We start from the raw sequence: 14,843 nt of genomic DNA on the forward strand, positions 1-14,843 counted from the left end.
ATCCATACAAGGTTTACTTTCAGTACGATACCAAGATCAAATGATGTGATGATAGCTTGGTTCCTGCTAACCTGTATGTGATCAATGATCCTCGCGAGATTTTTCATTATGAGAATGATGTAGATTATTTGACCAGTAAGCTGATTTTATATTTGTTTAGTATTGTTTTTTTAAGGTTTATTCATGGTGTGTGCTTTTGTATTTACATACATTTATATTCAAATATATACAAAATATTCAGATGTTATGGGAATGATGAAGGTTTTCGGTGTTGAAAAGTCATATTCTCACAATGGAGCACATTCCAAGATGATTCATATTGAGTTAGACTATGATGTATACATCATTTTTTATATTTCAGTATAGAAAATTTATTTTAAATTTATTTTATATATTTGTCAAAATAAAATTGGGTTTTTGATTTAAAAAATTGTTGTATTAGGATTCATTTCTAGGTTACTTTGTTTGAAACTTATGTTGATGAGTTGAATACTATTATTGCATCTGGTGAGATTGATAATGTTGTTGTTGCTGTTCTCATGACCAAAATCAAGATATTTCAAAGTATAATTATATTTTGATATTTATAAACTTTTTTTTTTGTTTTCTGTTTTATAAACAGGTAATAAATAAATTTAATTTCTTATAAATTCAGGTGAGACGACTATACCAAATACCATTTATGCCACAAGATATTATTCAATCCAAATTGTATATACTCTTTAAGATGCACAACGAAGTCAAAACTTGTCATGTGTAGTTTCGAAAGTACTTGTTATTTCACATTTTTCAATTTTTTTAAGACTGGTGCTAGTCACACCCAAAAAAAAACTAGTTACACCCAAATTTATTTAAAATTTTACAATAATACCAAAATTGCCCTCTTCATGTAAATTTTTAAAAACTCATCTTTTATGATCATTCTGAACCCTTACCCCCTTTCATCCACAAATCACCATAGATGTGCAACCAATATCTGAATCAACATCTTTGTTATTGATCTGTACTATATTCATAAAGGTTAGTGAATTTCATGAATTTCATTTTCAATGAGTTTCTATTTGTTTATTGTTTGTTTTGGTATGAGATATGTTCAATTTAGGTTAGTGTAAATTAAGTTTACTTATGTTCAATTTAGGTTAATGTAAATTTAGTTTACTTATTATGTTCAATCTAGGTTAATGTAAATTTAATTTACTTTACCTTCAATCTAGGTTAATGTAAATTTAGTTTACATGTATATAAGAGGTTAGTGTAAACTCAGTTTACTCAATCTATGTTAATGTAAATTAAGTTTACTTATGTTCAATCTAGGTTAATGTAAATTCAGTTTACTTATGTTCAATTTTGGTTAATGTAAATTTAGTTTACTTATGTCAATGTAAATTAAGTTTACTTATGTTCAATTTAGGTTAATGTAAATTTAGTTTACTTATGTTCAATCTAGGTTAATGTAAATTTAGTTTACTTACGTTTAATCTAGATATAAGAGGTTTGTGTAAATTCAGTTTACTCAATCTAGGTTAATGTAAACTAAATTTACTTATGTTCAGTTAATGTAAATTAAGTTTACTTATTCAATTTAGGTTAATGTAAATTAAGTTTACTTATGTTCAACTTAGGGGTATACTAGTCATTCTGGGGTGTAACTTGTTTTTTTTGGGGTGTGACTAGCACCGGTCTTTTTTTAATGAAACAAATTATCACATTTTCTATGTATTTGCTTTGTTGAAGATATACATACATGATACAATACTCTCTTTAAAATAACAAATAAATGTTATAAACATCACTCCTCAACCATGTTACAAACCACTTTTCAAAACTTTGAATGTGAGCGGTAATTCAACTAAACTTAAAATAAAATAAAATAAAATAAAAGCATCACCCAATAAAAGAAAAGTAATAGTCATTTTGGACCCTATGTGTATTGATTAATCACAATAATTTTTCAATGTATCGAAAATTCAAAATAGTTTTTGATTATGATTAACAAAGTGTACAATCAAGAACTATTTTGATTTACATGACGTCGTTGTTTCAAAACAAAATACATCATTTTTTTATTGTATTATTATATCATCTTAAAATAATTCAGTTCTCTTAATTTATTATTCTATATAGTTTTTATTTATATCATAAATTTTTTGCCTCAATGTATTTATTTATATTTATTAATAGAAAAATATGAGTTTGTATAGTCAAAAAAGAAAAATATGAGTTTGTATAACTATTTTATCATTAATTTTCATTAAAGATATATTTTAAGCTGGTTATAAAATAATTACAATAATAGCAGCCAAACAACTTTAACTTATTACAAAGCTCTTATTTTTTGTTTAAAGTTTAAAATAGTTTATAAAGTTAAAAAAAAAAAAAAAAAAAAAACTCGGTCAAACGGTACCTTGTATTATAGACTATTTCGACTGAAATTGTGACTCCTTATTCCACAATCATACTCATTTCATTTCAAGGACGACTAAAGTGACTAAGGGGGGTGTATTGAATTAGGATTTTAAAAGACTATTTTAATAAAAAAAAGTCTTTAAAATTTTAAAAGATTGTATTGATTCTGTGAGATTTTAAAAGACTTTTTATGTAAAAGACTTTAAACACTCAATATTTTAAAGGATTTATCACACTGACTTTTAAGGATTTCAAAGGATTTTATGTGATTTTAAAATTTAAAAGGATTCAATGAATTTTAGGGTAAAAAGAACAAACTTACAAGCGTGAATGATAAAAATAATGAACAAATAAATTATAGCGTTTGAATAAAGAAAAATAAAACCAATAAAAAATTCTTTTACTATTGATTTTCAAATTTTAAGAATTTTATGGATTTTATAAGATTTTAAGGGACTAAAAAACACTCTAACACATTATTCTCAATAAACATTTTTTATATGTTACAAATGTTATTCCCACAAAATTCAATTGTACATATTTAAAATTATGCCAACACTTACAAATATTTCAAAAAAAAATAAATTGTGTCAGCCATTACAAATCGGTCGAGTTACACGAGTTTACTGAGTGTTAACTCAGTCAAACTCGTTAAACCTTCCAATTTTATTAGGAACCGATTTTATCTCAGAGTTAACACGATTTTTGTACCTAAAAACGTAAACTCGGTAATCTCGGAGAGTTAACACTCGATTTGTGGAACATTGATTACGACATACTCTCTATCATAATATTCTCAATATAATTTTTTATTTTTTAAAATGACAAAGAGCCTTGATTGAATACACAATTTTTTTTTTTAAGTTTCAAAAAGTCTTAATTGAATATCAAAAGATTTTTTCATAATTAAAAAGTCTTTTAAAATTCCTTAGAATCATGATCGAATGCATCCCGAAAACACTGAGATAAAGAAAATTTGAATCCGCTACATCTCCATCATTCTCTCTTCCCTCCTCTCCTCCGTCGTTCTCTCTTCGCTCCTAATTCTCAACGGATACATCCCCCTAAAACCCTAAGAAAAAGAAAATTTGAATCCGCTACATCTCCTCCATCATTCTCTCTTCCCTCCTCTCCTCCATCATTCTCTCTTCCCTCATTTTTCTCCTAATTCTCAATGGCTTATCATGCCGAGTGTTTTGGATTCTCATATCTACATTGTCGAGCTCACACATATCTAGAAGCTCCGCCACAAGCTGCTAAGAAGTTCAAGACATTCTTAGAGACAGAGTATAATTTTCCTGCTGCAAACTGCAATGTCACTACCGACGATGAAGGAGAAACGCCCTCTTCTGCTGAAATCTGCGGTCGCATTATTGGTATGATAAGACGTTCGGAAGCGAAAGACCATATGGTAGTGTATTTTTGTGGTCATGGAAATCGAGTGGAAACTAGTGATAGTAATAGCACTGGGTTTGTGGAGTACTTGTGCTGCGGCGGTGTGGCGGGAGAACGCGAGACACGTTTAGAAGGTAATCAATTTCTAAACTGTTACATGTTGTTTGTTTTTGGTAATTTGTTATTGTTTGTATTAACAGAGTTTTGTATATTATCAATAGACTATACACTACGCCATATCGTCGATTCGGTGCCAAACGATAGACACATTACTATCATTATCGATTCCTGTCATTCCGGCGGGATCCTAGAAGGATCTCGCGAAATTATCGGCAGCAGCAACAAACAAAATCAAACGAGGAATGAAGGACCTAAAAGTCCTTTTATGGGTATTGGTGAGAGTCATGGACACGCATTGGGGGTTTGTATGACTGCTTGTCAAAGCGATGAGGAAGCGTTTGGTCGGGTTGATCCAAATACATCTGAAGCCCAGGCATGTTTTACCGAATCAATAATGCAAATCACAAGAGAAGATGGAAAAAACCTGTCATATGAGATGGTAATCTCAGAAGCAAGAAAAATTCTTTCAGTAGAACCAAGCATTCCGAATGGAGCAAAGCAACAGCCAGGTTTATACTGTGAAGACTGGCAGAAAGTATTCAAATTCCTCACCAATGAACCAACTGATATTCCCACCTTTGATTCGATGGATATTGATCACTCAAGCGTGTCTACGGGAAGCAAGAGCTTCGGGTACAAGGTATAATTTTTCATAAAATATGTCCAGTGGGGTGAGTTTCAGATGGGAATTTCTTGATATTGCAAAAAATATAAAATAACTTTAAATTGTTCATTTAATTTTCTTGATATTTTTCTTCTATATTTGGGGTGGGTTTTGGGAATTGATCATTTAATTTTCAACTCTAGCTATTGAACTTTTCACACAGGTTGATCTTATGCTATGCATCTTAAACATTGCTCTTTTGTTAATAGACTATAGTGTGACTTGTACAATAGGACTACAGTTTGAATCCTCCCTTCTGAGCTGTGTCCTACATCTTGGACACAAAAATGAAATATATATCTAGGACTATACAGAAATCATCTTTCTAAATTTTTTAGTTTTGTTCCCTCTGTTGATTTTATTAGTTATGCTTCTAGTTGTTTATGGGATTTTTCTGGTTTCTGTCATCCTTGCAGCAACCTGAGCTTCTGAAGTTAAAAGAGGAAATGTCTCGTATCAGTACAAAAATTAAAAAAGGGCAGAAAGAGCTTGGGAAAAAAAGGGAAGAACAAAGGGGGAACGCCAAAGATATAGCAGATCTAAAGAGTGGTATTGAGGATCTTACAGGGAAAATGAAAGACCTAAAGGAAAAGGGTCGAAATGTTGGCAATCAGATTCAATTAGATGATAATGACTTGCAAGAATATTTTAGAATGTGAGTGTTTATATGTTGCATCACCATTCTATGTTTTGTTGTTTATCATTTAGAACAGGATAATTGCTTAATTACTTAGAACAGGGAAATCGTATTGTGTTTAGAACAATCTTATCTGCCTTTTACCCACTTTATACTTCTTCCTCTAGTCTTGATTCTAAGCAAAAATACCTGATATCATGCTAACTAAGAATTTTAGTTGAGTGCAATTAATTTTCTTAATTGAAAAAAGTAACTGTATTTTTCACTTTATGGGAACTTGTTCCATGAGAATGAAATGGTTATTGAAAAATAAAATATATTATTAATTGAAGGGTATTTTAGAAAATGTTTTCTTTCGCTTGTAATTATAACCGGAAAGATTATGTTATTTGATCATGCTGGTGGGATAAAAAATGTTTTAGATTTTAGGGACTGTAGGTAAAACTATTTTAGTATCATGTTATTTTTTTTATATCTTTGTTAAATAAAGTCTTTATTCCTCATGGGTTTAAACTGCACATTTGTTTGGTTAATGTCAAAATGAAACGGAGAAAAAATAAACAAACATCACTGGCCTGAAGTTGGAACATGTATAGGTTTGTAATATTTTGCCAAATATTAGGCGGAGGTCTGTAAATGGTGTTGGCTGCCTATGATATTTTCTTTTATTCAGTGGCCAATTTCTTGTTATTTGCCGTTGGCCATGCGTTGCCAGTACTTGGTAATTAGCATTCATTTCAACTTTTAATTTGGTACTTATGATGATAATGCTTTATCACAGAAATGAGGAAGCTGGGATGAAAATCGCAAAGCTTAGAGAGGAAAAAGAACTTCTAGATAGGCAGCAACATGCTGATAGTGAAGTTGAAAACAATTTGGAAGAAAATCTTCAACAATTAAAAAACCAGGAGACTGAGCTGGATTCACAGGAAAAGCAGATGCGAGAAAGGCTTGAAAAAATTCTTGATAGTTCTGCAAAGAATAAGGATTACATTGAAAAATTGAATACAGAATTGCATAATATGAAAGAAGAACGTAGTGCATCCAAGTAAATCAACTTGTTATTCATTCTTTTTTTTTTCTTTCTTTTTTTCATTCTAATATTTAAGGCATTCTAGTGCATTACAGTCTTCATTGTAGACATTTGTGAAATGATATGTGCTACTTTTGATCTGCAGGAGAAAATATGATAATTTGAAGATAAAAAATGGCGAAATAGAAAATAAACTACGTGAGTTGAAGGCTGATAGATATGAAAACGAGAGAGATGCTAAATTGTCTCAGGCTGTGGCAACTCTGAAACGCTTGTTTCAGGGAGTCCATGGTCGCATGACTGATCTTTGTTGGCCAACTCAGAAGAAGTTTAACCTAGCCGTTACTGTTGCTATGGGTAAATTAATGGATGCAGTTGTTGTGGAGGATGAAAAGACTAGGAAGGAATGCATCAAGGTGAGCAAGATTTCCCAATATCCTAGTTTGTGCCATTTTATTTTTCAAAACTGAGCGAGATTTCCCAATATCCTAGTTTGTGCCATTTTATTTTTCAAAACTTTACGACTAAAAATCAATTAGACTCTGTTCCGGTGTGTAGGGTCTACCCAATTACTGTGATGACCAAATTAATCAATGTTGCTTAATGATGGTCCATTGTGGTCCATGTTATAATAGGCCTAGTAATGTATCCATATAGGAACACAACTTTTACTTACATTGATATTCATGGAATTCAAAATAAGGTAGAAAGTCATGTGAGACATAAACCTTGTGAACTGAAAGCCCAAACATGAAACTAGCCTGGGGTTTTCAAGCTGGTGGACCTACATTTTGTTGTCTTTTCGTCTATGAGGACCTAAATAATTACATTTAGCCTTCTTCTGCCATTCCAGCGGATATTGTTTGACCCATCTCTTTGGTTGCAATGAAGAGATAGCTGTTATTTAGAAGAGTATTTGTGTAAAAATACAAGTAGAACTATTGCTTCCTATTTCTTTGGTTTTTTTTGGTAAGATTGTTAAAAAATTTTTTTTGAAAGGCTGTTATATAATTGTAACTGCTGAAAGCTATATCTTTGGTGTAAATATGTGCTATTCTTCCTGTTTGAACTTTGAAGTTCTATATATTGATTGGAATTTTTTTTTTTTTTTTTGCTTCTCTACAGTACTTAAAAGAGCAGAGGCTTCCTCCCCAGACATTTATTCCTCTACAATCTATCTGTGTGAAGCAAAGAATGGAAAGATTGCGCTCATTAGGGGGTACAGCAAAACTGGTTTTCGATGTGATCCAATATCCTTATTTAACTAGTTTCTACTTTAAGGAACCTGGTTGTGAGGGTGTCTACAAAGGGTCAAGATCCTCTCTATTTTTTTTCACCCTCCATTTTTTCCATTACCAAAGTTTTGGACATATAAATGCAATGATGTGACAATTGGTGGCTCCAATTAATTTTCATACACTTCAAAACTATAGTAATAGAGAGGGAAAATGGAGAGACACAATGGAGAGGATCCTAACCCGTCTACAAAAGCTTCAAATTTTGTTGTTTGAATTCTTTCTAACATTTCATTTATAGATCTATTTTGAAATTTACCTTCTAAGCTAGTTTGTCCATCAAGACTTTATTGGCTGATGGATTTAAAAAATAAACAATATATGATTTGATGTCAGTCACTGTACTTGAAAATTTGCCAATCTGAAAAAGCACAAAAAGGTGATAAATGACCATCCATCGGTACACTCTTTACTTTTTTATTTACTGCGATTGTTTTTCCAGTGGTTTTGTCCCTACAAATTATTTTTGGTTTACATGCTTCCTGCTAAATATATATAGTATTTCAAAATTTTACAGGAATTTGTTTAAACACGTTAAAAAATGAAAAGCATATAAATGTCTGTTTTTGTTGGCGGTGTTACCTTGTCAGTCACCGTGATATGTAGAGCTGCAGTCATAGTCATCTTTGCATTATCAAAAAATTGTCAGTCTCAATTCTTTTGATAATCTGCAACACTCTACCATTGTTACATTGTTCTGACTAATCTCGTGTTGTACTGATTTATGTTTTATCTTCTGTTCATGCATGCTGTTTCCCATAGCTCACTAAAATAAAATCTTCTCTCTAATTAGATGCAGCTTTTGAAGACACGATATTTTTGTTCAGTGATTTCCTTTCACCAAAATGCTATTGTACGTTCTATGAATTTAATGTATTCCTATGGAGATATTCCCCTAATAGATTTAACTACAGGCTGTAAACTTTGAACATAACCCGTTCTTGTATTCTTTCCCCTTTATATGAATGCTTCATCGTGAAGTTTTTACTTGTATTGATCAATTTTGTTTTAACTAATTTATATTCCTATCGTGAACTTAAAAGTGTTTAAAGGTTTTGAACTTAACTAGTGCAAGTTTGATCCCTCCATGGAGAAGGCAATTCTATTTGCTGTCGGGAATACTCTTGTTTGTGAAGACCTCGAGGAAGCCAAAATTTTAAGCTGGAGCGAGGAGAGGTTTAAAGGTAACAATGCCTTCTTGATATTATTTGTTAGAGTATATAATATTCACAGTCTAATTATACTAGATATGATATGTTTAGAGAGAACTAGTGTTAGCTTGCTGTGTAAGCTTTATCGAGCAGTTAACAACTGTCAGTTATTTATGACAGCTGTCTCACAACCCTAGGGATTATAAATATCTGTAATCAATCTCTCATTCATAGACAATAATAGAATTACAGAATTCAGTTACATTTTTCTTTTTCTCTCTGAGCTTCAAGCTCTTCACACGTTCATCAATGGTGATTCCAGTTTTTAACATTATTTACCTGTTTTGTATCAGTTATACGGACACATGTCATTATTACTTAAATGGGATACATGTATATTCCTTCCAGTTTTCCTGTGGGTTTTCGCTCTCGCTTCTTGTTATGATTTCTTTTTGTTCAGTCAAATTTAGAACTTCTTCTCAATTCTATGATCTTCACACCTTGAATTTGTTTAATGTATTGTTGCTGTCTTAAGTTCTAACCACCCCTTTTGCATTTTGAGAACCCTACCATGTACTTACTATTCATGTGTTGCTTTCCTGGTGCCTTGCAACTTGGCCGAATACAAAATATTGAACATTTCCATATGTAATTTGATCAGTTGTAACTGTGGACGGAATTTTGCTAACAAAATCTGGCACAATGACTGGTGGCACTAGTGGTGGAATGGAAGCAAGGTCAAAACAGTGGGATGACAAGATACTTGAAGGTTTGTATTAAATTCTTTTAATATGTGTATGTATATGTATGTGTGCGCGTGTGTGTGTGCGTGTCTATTTATTTATTTATTTTAAAATTTAGGTCAAAGAATTTGCTCTTGAACTAAGCATTCTGTTTTTCAGCACGTGTCAACAAGAAAGAGGAGTTGGAGTTGAAGTTGGGAGAGCTAGGATCAAAAAGAGATGTGCACCGTAAAGAGTCTGAAACAGAGGGGAAAAAAAATGGACTTGAGAAGAAAATTCAATATGCTGAGATTGAAAAGGTAACTCCATGATCTTAACCATTTTTTCATAATAAAAAACAATTGTTCTGGCATGCAAGCTGCCATCCTTTGAAGGTTTTATGTGACACAATCAAGTATGCAAAGCTATGTACGTGCATGTGGGTACATTTATCTTTTTCTTTGTTCCTATAATGTGTTGATGTGCATGTGCCTGCTATGTATGTGTTTCATAATCGGATGGGAATGTGGTTTTATTGAAAATGATGGAATATTTTATGGCAAAATTGTGGGATCGAAGAAGATGGAAAAGCACCATATTTGAGATCTGTGTCGAGTTTTCAGAAGATGATTGGTTTTCAAAAAGAAAACCCTGATCAGGCTGTTAACGTTCTTTCGATCATTACACTCGCTTCACCATTAGTCCATTTCGCTGCCTGAATCTTTGCTTTGCTCTGCTGCATGCGACTGCACCTCCTCTTTGCACCGCTGCTGCAAGCTACTCTCCCTCCTCCTTCTCTGCTCTGTTCCCGACCTTTCCTCTTTACCCTCTCCTGTGCAGCCCAACCACGCTTAGGTTTAGAATCATCTGAAGAAAATATTTTAGGGTTAAAGCGATAATTGGGCCATAAGGTTCCCCCTTTTTTGTTTTGATTTGCTGGAGTCTCAATTGGGCTGCTCTTTTTTTTTTTTTATTATTTATTTAAAGCATAATAACAATATAATAAACCAAATCTATATTGTGAATCCTGGATAGCGGTCACACCAGACTGCAACTGCTAAAGCGTATAGCAGGGTAACGACTATTGCAGAGACTAAAAAACCGTATACATCACTCTTGGCAGCAGCTGTTGGTGGACTTTTTTCCTGCCCAAATCGTGGTCCTATCTTGCCAATATCCACCTCCTCCTCATCTATATTCTTGACTCATAAAGGAGTTATTAACAGCCTTCTTTCTATCAAAAGCCTTCTTGATTTTGAGCTTTATTTTTCTTTCTATCAAAACTCTTCTTGACTTTGAGCTTTATTTCATTTGGATCTCCCTTTATCCCCAATTGATGTTTCTACTGTTGAAGCCTTGCCACAAGTAACAAATTTTTTATTGTTAATGTCCATCAAATAATTCCATTCACCAAGCAATTCCTAGGCTGAACCAGTTGAGGAAGCTTTACTGCAGGAGGTTGGTGCTTCAGATGCTGCTATTGTCGAGTGCAAGCAGAGGTGAAAACAAGAAGATTTAGGATAAGGACGGAGAGCACAAAAAAAACCATGTACAAACAATGAAGAATGGTCTTTGTTGTCAGTAGCGGAAAATAGAGCTGCTTGTACTCTGTTAGATTGAACAGAGAAAAGGGGAAACAGAAAAGATTGCCCGTGCAAAATAAAATGTTAAGATTCTTCGTGAATAGGTGAGAAGAGGTAGGGCCACACTTATAATAAAATGACCAAAAACTCTAAAAAGAAGAAGCTTAACAGATTTAAGAATGGGTAAATTAGAGATATCAAACTACCGGCCTAGTTGTGGCCACAACAAGACTATTCAGCTGTGTTTTGGCTGTGGTTTGAGCTGTAAACACTTTACCTGCAGGACACCAGGTAGCCGAACGTGTTGCAGTGGACTATGAATCTGCTCCATGTTTGACAATAGATAACTGAATTCTGACAATATACATTAAATATAAATTGCTAATAATGTGGGTGGAGTAATTATCATTCCCCTTTTTATTTTATCTTCTAACTTAACTTATCAATTAATTGATATACACAAATGGAAGAGTTAGTCTTAGATTAGCTGTTCTTAACAGTGTGTAAAGTGCCACATATGCACTAAAGAGTTAGTTTGTGAAGGGCCATATACACAATAAAGGTTAGTTTGTGAAGTGCCACATAAACACTGTTTGTTGTAACTGTTAATAGAGTCAGTTACAGAGTGTGTAGTTTAGCATCTAAGTTAGTGAAGATTAGTAGTTAAGGATTCAGAAATATCAATTTCCCTTCTCCGAGTTTTCACTCTATTGCATATATCCGACCACCATCTAGAAATCTTCCCAGATTGACCTGATTTCCCCATATTTAGATCTTAATACTTCACAGTGACTTTTTTCTTTCTTTCTACATCAATTCTCAATACCCACTTACCTAGGAGAGCTTGTACTAATGGATTTATGATATTATTGTTGATATTATGATACTATTCACTATTCAGTGCTTGGATTATTTTTTTATTTTTTTTGCCTCTGTGGCTGGATAAATGCTAGTTTTGGCTAGGTATGAATAGGTAAACCTTTTCTACATTGGTGATTTCTCTGTTTTCTGTTCCTTGTGGAATATTTGAATTTGTTTTGGTTTCGCCTTTTACCAGAAAAGCATTAATGACAAACTTTCACATCTTAGTAGCATAAAGGGGACCATCAAAGAAGAAAAGAAACATATTAGTTCAGAACTGAAGGTGACATTGGCAATTCCTTTGTTTATTCATAGCAGTATTTTTGTATACCAAACTTGTTACCTATTGTTTATGTGCTGCTGCAGTTAAGAGATGTTGTTGAAAAGAGGAATAAAGAATTACATACTCTTGAGAAGAGGATAAATGAAATCACCGATTGGATTTACAAAAAATTCAGCAAGTCAGTTGGGATTGTAAACCTTCGTGAGTATGAAGAAAATCAACTCAAGGATGCTCAAAGTCTAGCAGAGGAGAGGCTGAAACTGAGCACCCAACTTTCGAAATTAAAATATCCGTATGTACCTTCTTCCCCTTTTTTTTCTTTCTTCCTAATCATGTCTCTCGTTATTGATTGCATACACAACCTATGCATTACACAATACTTACATGTATATGTTTTGCTTACAGTGTATTATAAAACCAACTAGTTCAGCATTAGGCTATGTCAAATCGGAAGCAAATGAGCTGTGAATATTTTTACCGTTTTGATACCAATTACTATATTATTTTGGGGACAGAACACTAATTCTTGGATTATGCATAGAAGTATAGGGTTGTATATTGTTATTATTCCCGTTTAAGCGGATGGGTGGTCTGAAATTGTCAATGCAATACCTGTTTTATTATTAGGATATATTTCACCTCAGTAAATTTAGATTTATACAACGACACAAGCCTTATGGGTTAGTCCAGTGAAATGGTTCTTTTGGGATTTTGGTTCTTCCCGGTTCTCATCAAGTTTAAAATTCACCAGTTTAAGATCAAGCAAGTTAAAAAAGCAGGATGTGGATGATTAAGCGTTCTTGTCAGAGACCAAGTGGGAGAGAGAAAAAAAAAGCAACTAGAGGATAATGGCAGAAACAGGGAAACCTTTGGAAGATACTGGAAGAATTAAATTTAGCTAGTAGTATTAGTATTAGTTGCGTTTAACTTTTAAGGCTTAGAGAAAGTGGGCTGATGGTTGCTTTGATAAAGAAACAAATTAATTCCATTAAATAGGAATAGACAGTCCCTTTCATTTCCTTTTCACGTCTCTTAACTTTTTCTTTTATTTAGTTTATTCATTTCAATACTAATGAAATTGAAAAAAACTAAATGATGTACAACCATTTCATTTTACAGCAATAATATTTTATAGCATGCTATTAATAGTCTTGATATATATATATATATATATATATTTTGTAACATACTAATTCAAGATTCAGTTTTTGTGCTTGCCAACTAGTTAGTTATTCTTGAATTGTTTTATGCATACATTTATTAATATTCCTTATTGAAATTATTCTGCAGGTTGGAGTATGAGCAAAATCAGGACATAAGTTCACGAATTCAAGAATTGGAATCTTCTGTAAGTGCTTTAGAGAATGATTTAAAACGGGTACAGACAAAGAGGCTGAAGCAAAGTCAGCAGGAGAGGAAGTTACTGAAGAGATCAATCAGTTAAAAGATGAAGTTAAAGGTATGAGAGAAAAGAACCATGCCTCCCCCCTTTTCCGGGGTTGGGGGATGTTATTGTTGTGGTAGATTGGTTTTCTGTTTAACGCTTTGCCGTTTACCATTTGAAATAAACGGGAACCCACTTTGTTGATCCTCACTGAAGCAGACCCATCATCATTTCAATTTTCTGTTTATTGATTCTTTTGTGGTAGTTTTATGGTTTCCATGTTTTTCTTCCCTTGTAGAGTGGAAATCAAAGTTAGAGGATTGTGAAGAGGAAACCCAGGAATGGAAGAAGGCTTCGGAAGCCAATACAAACTTGGAAAACTTAATCGTGGTTAGATGAGTGAAATTTCTTTGCCCACATACTTTCATACCTGCATAGATAGCCAACATCTTTAGTGTTGTTACAAGAGGCACAGATTGAGAAGTTGTTATAGGAGGCTCTGCTTGAAAAAGAAGGAGCTGTAACTGAAGAGTTTGAAGCTGACAGGAAATTAACTCTATATTGGCAAGCCCACGCCATGAAATTGTGATGTGACCTACTTTAAATAGCCAGCCTGTGACAGCTCTGGCACAATAGTGCGACTATAGGGAACTTTAATAATATGTTTGCTTATTGTTTAGTGAGGTAGTAGTAGTTTATTACTTGCTTTAAGCTTCCTGGCTCTCAAGCAATGTTATCACATATCGTTCATGATTGTGTCATGGCGGATTGAGGTGCCGGATTTTTTTACGATTGCCATTGCCAATTTGTGAAGGACGGTGGTGCCATGGCGCTTTATGCCGGCTTTCTATCGCGGGCTCTTTGCTTCCCATCACACTCCACCATAAGACATTGATAATTGAAACTTTTTATGTGTTGATTTTCTCTAGGGGTGAGAATAGGTTCGGGATGAGCAAGACTTTGCTTAGATAGTCCTTGCCTGTAAAAAGAATGTAAGGTCTAACCGTAGGTTTTATTTCAAGCATGATTTTTGACCTGTTTTGAATGAACAATGCTTTAGTCCAAGTTTAATTTGTTTTTGATATACTCTCTCTTCGTTCCATAATACGTGAGTAATTTGCAAAAAAAATAAAATTAAATTGTTCCAAAATAATTGATCTATTCACTTTTCAATACAATAATAAATTTTTTTTTTTAATTATAACTATAATTAACACTACTTTCATCATTCTCAATGCAATATATTCTACTTTACATTTATGATAATAGAAAATGTACCAATACTTAATAAGACACTCAAAACTATTTT

The 14,843-nt window shown here is 33.0% G+C and overlaps 1 pseudogene; it reads left to right on the forward strand.

Annotated features, from left to right (window-relative positions):
• Positions 1-3,580: 3,580 nt before the first annotated feature.
• Positions 3,581-14,618, forward strand: LOC25483789 (structural maintenance of chromosomes protein 1-like; annotated as a pseudogene).
• The last annotated feature ends 225 nt before the right edge of the window (positions 14,619-14,843 follow it).

The sequence above is a fragment of the Medicago truncatula genome, chromosome 1, assembly GCF_003473485.1.
Source record: "Medicago truncatula cultivar Jemalong A17 chromosome 1, MtrunA17r5.0-ANR, whole genome shotgun sequence".
In the NCBI taxonomy this organism is placed as follows: Eukaryota; Viridiplantae; Streptophyta; class Magnoliopsida; order Fabales; family Fabaceae; genus Medicago; species Medicago truncatula.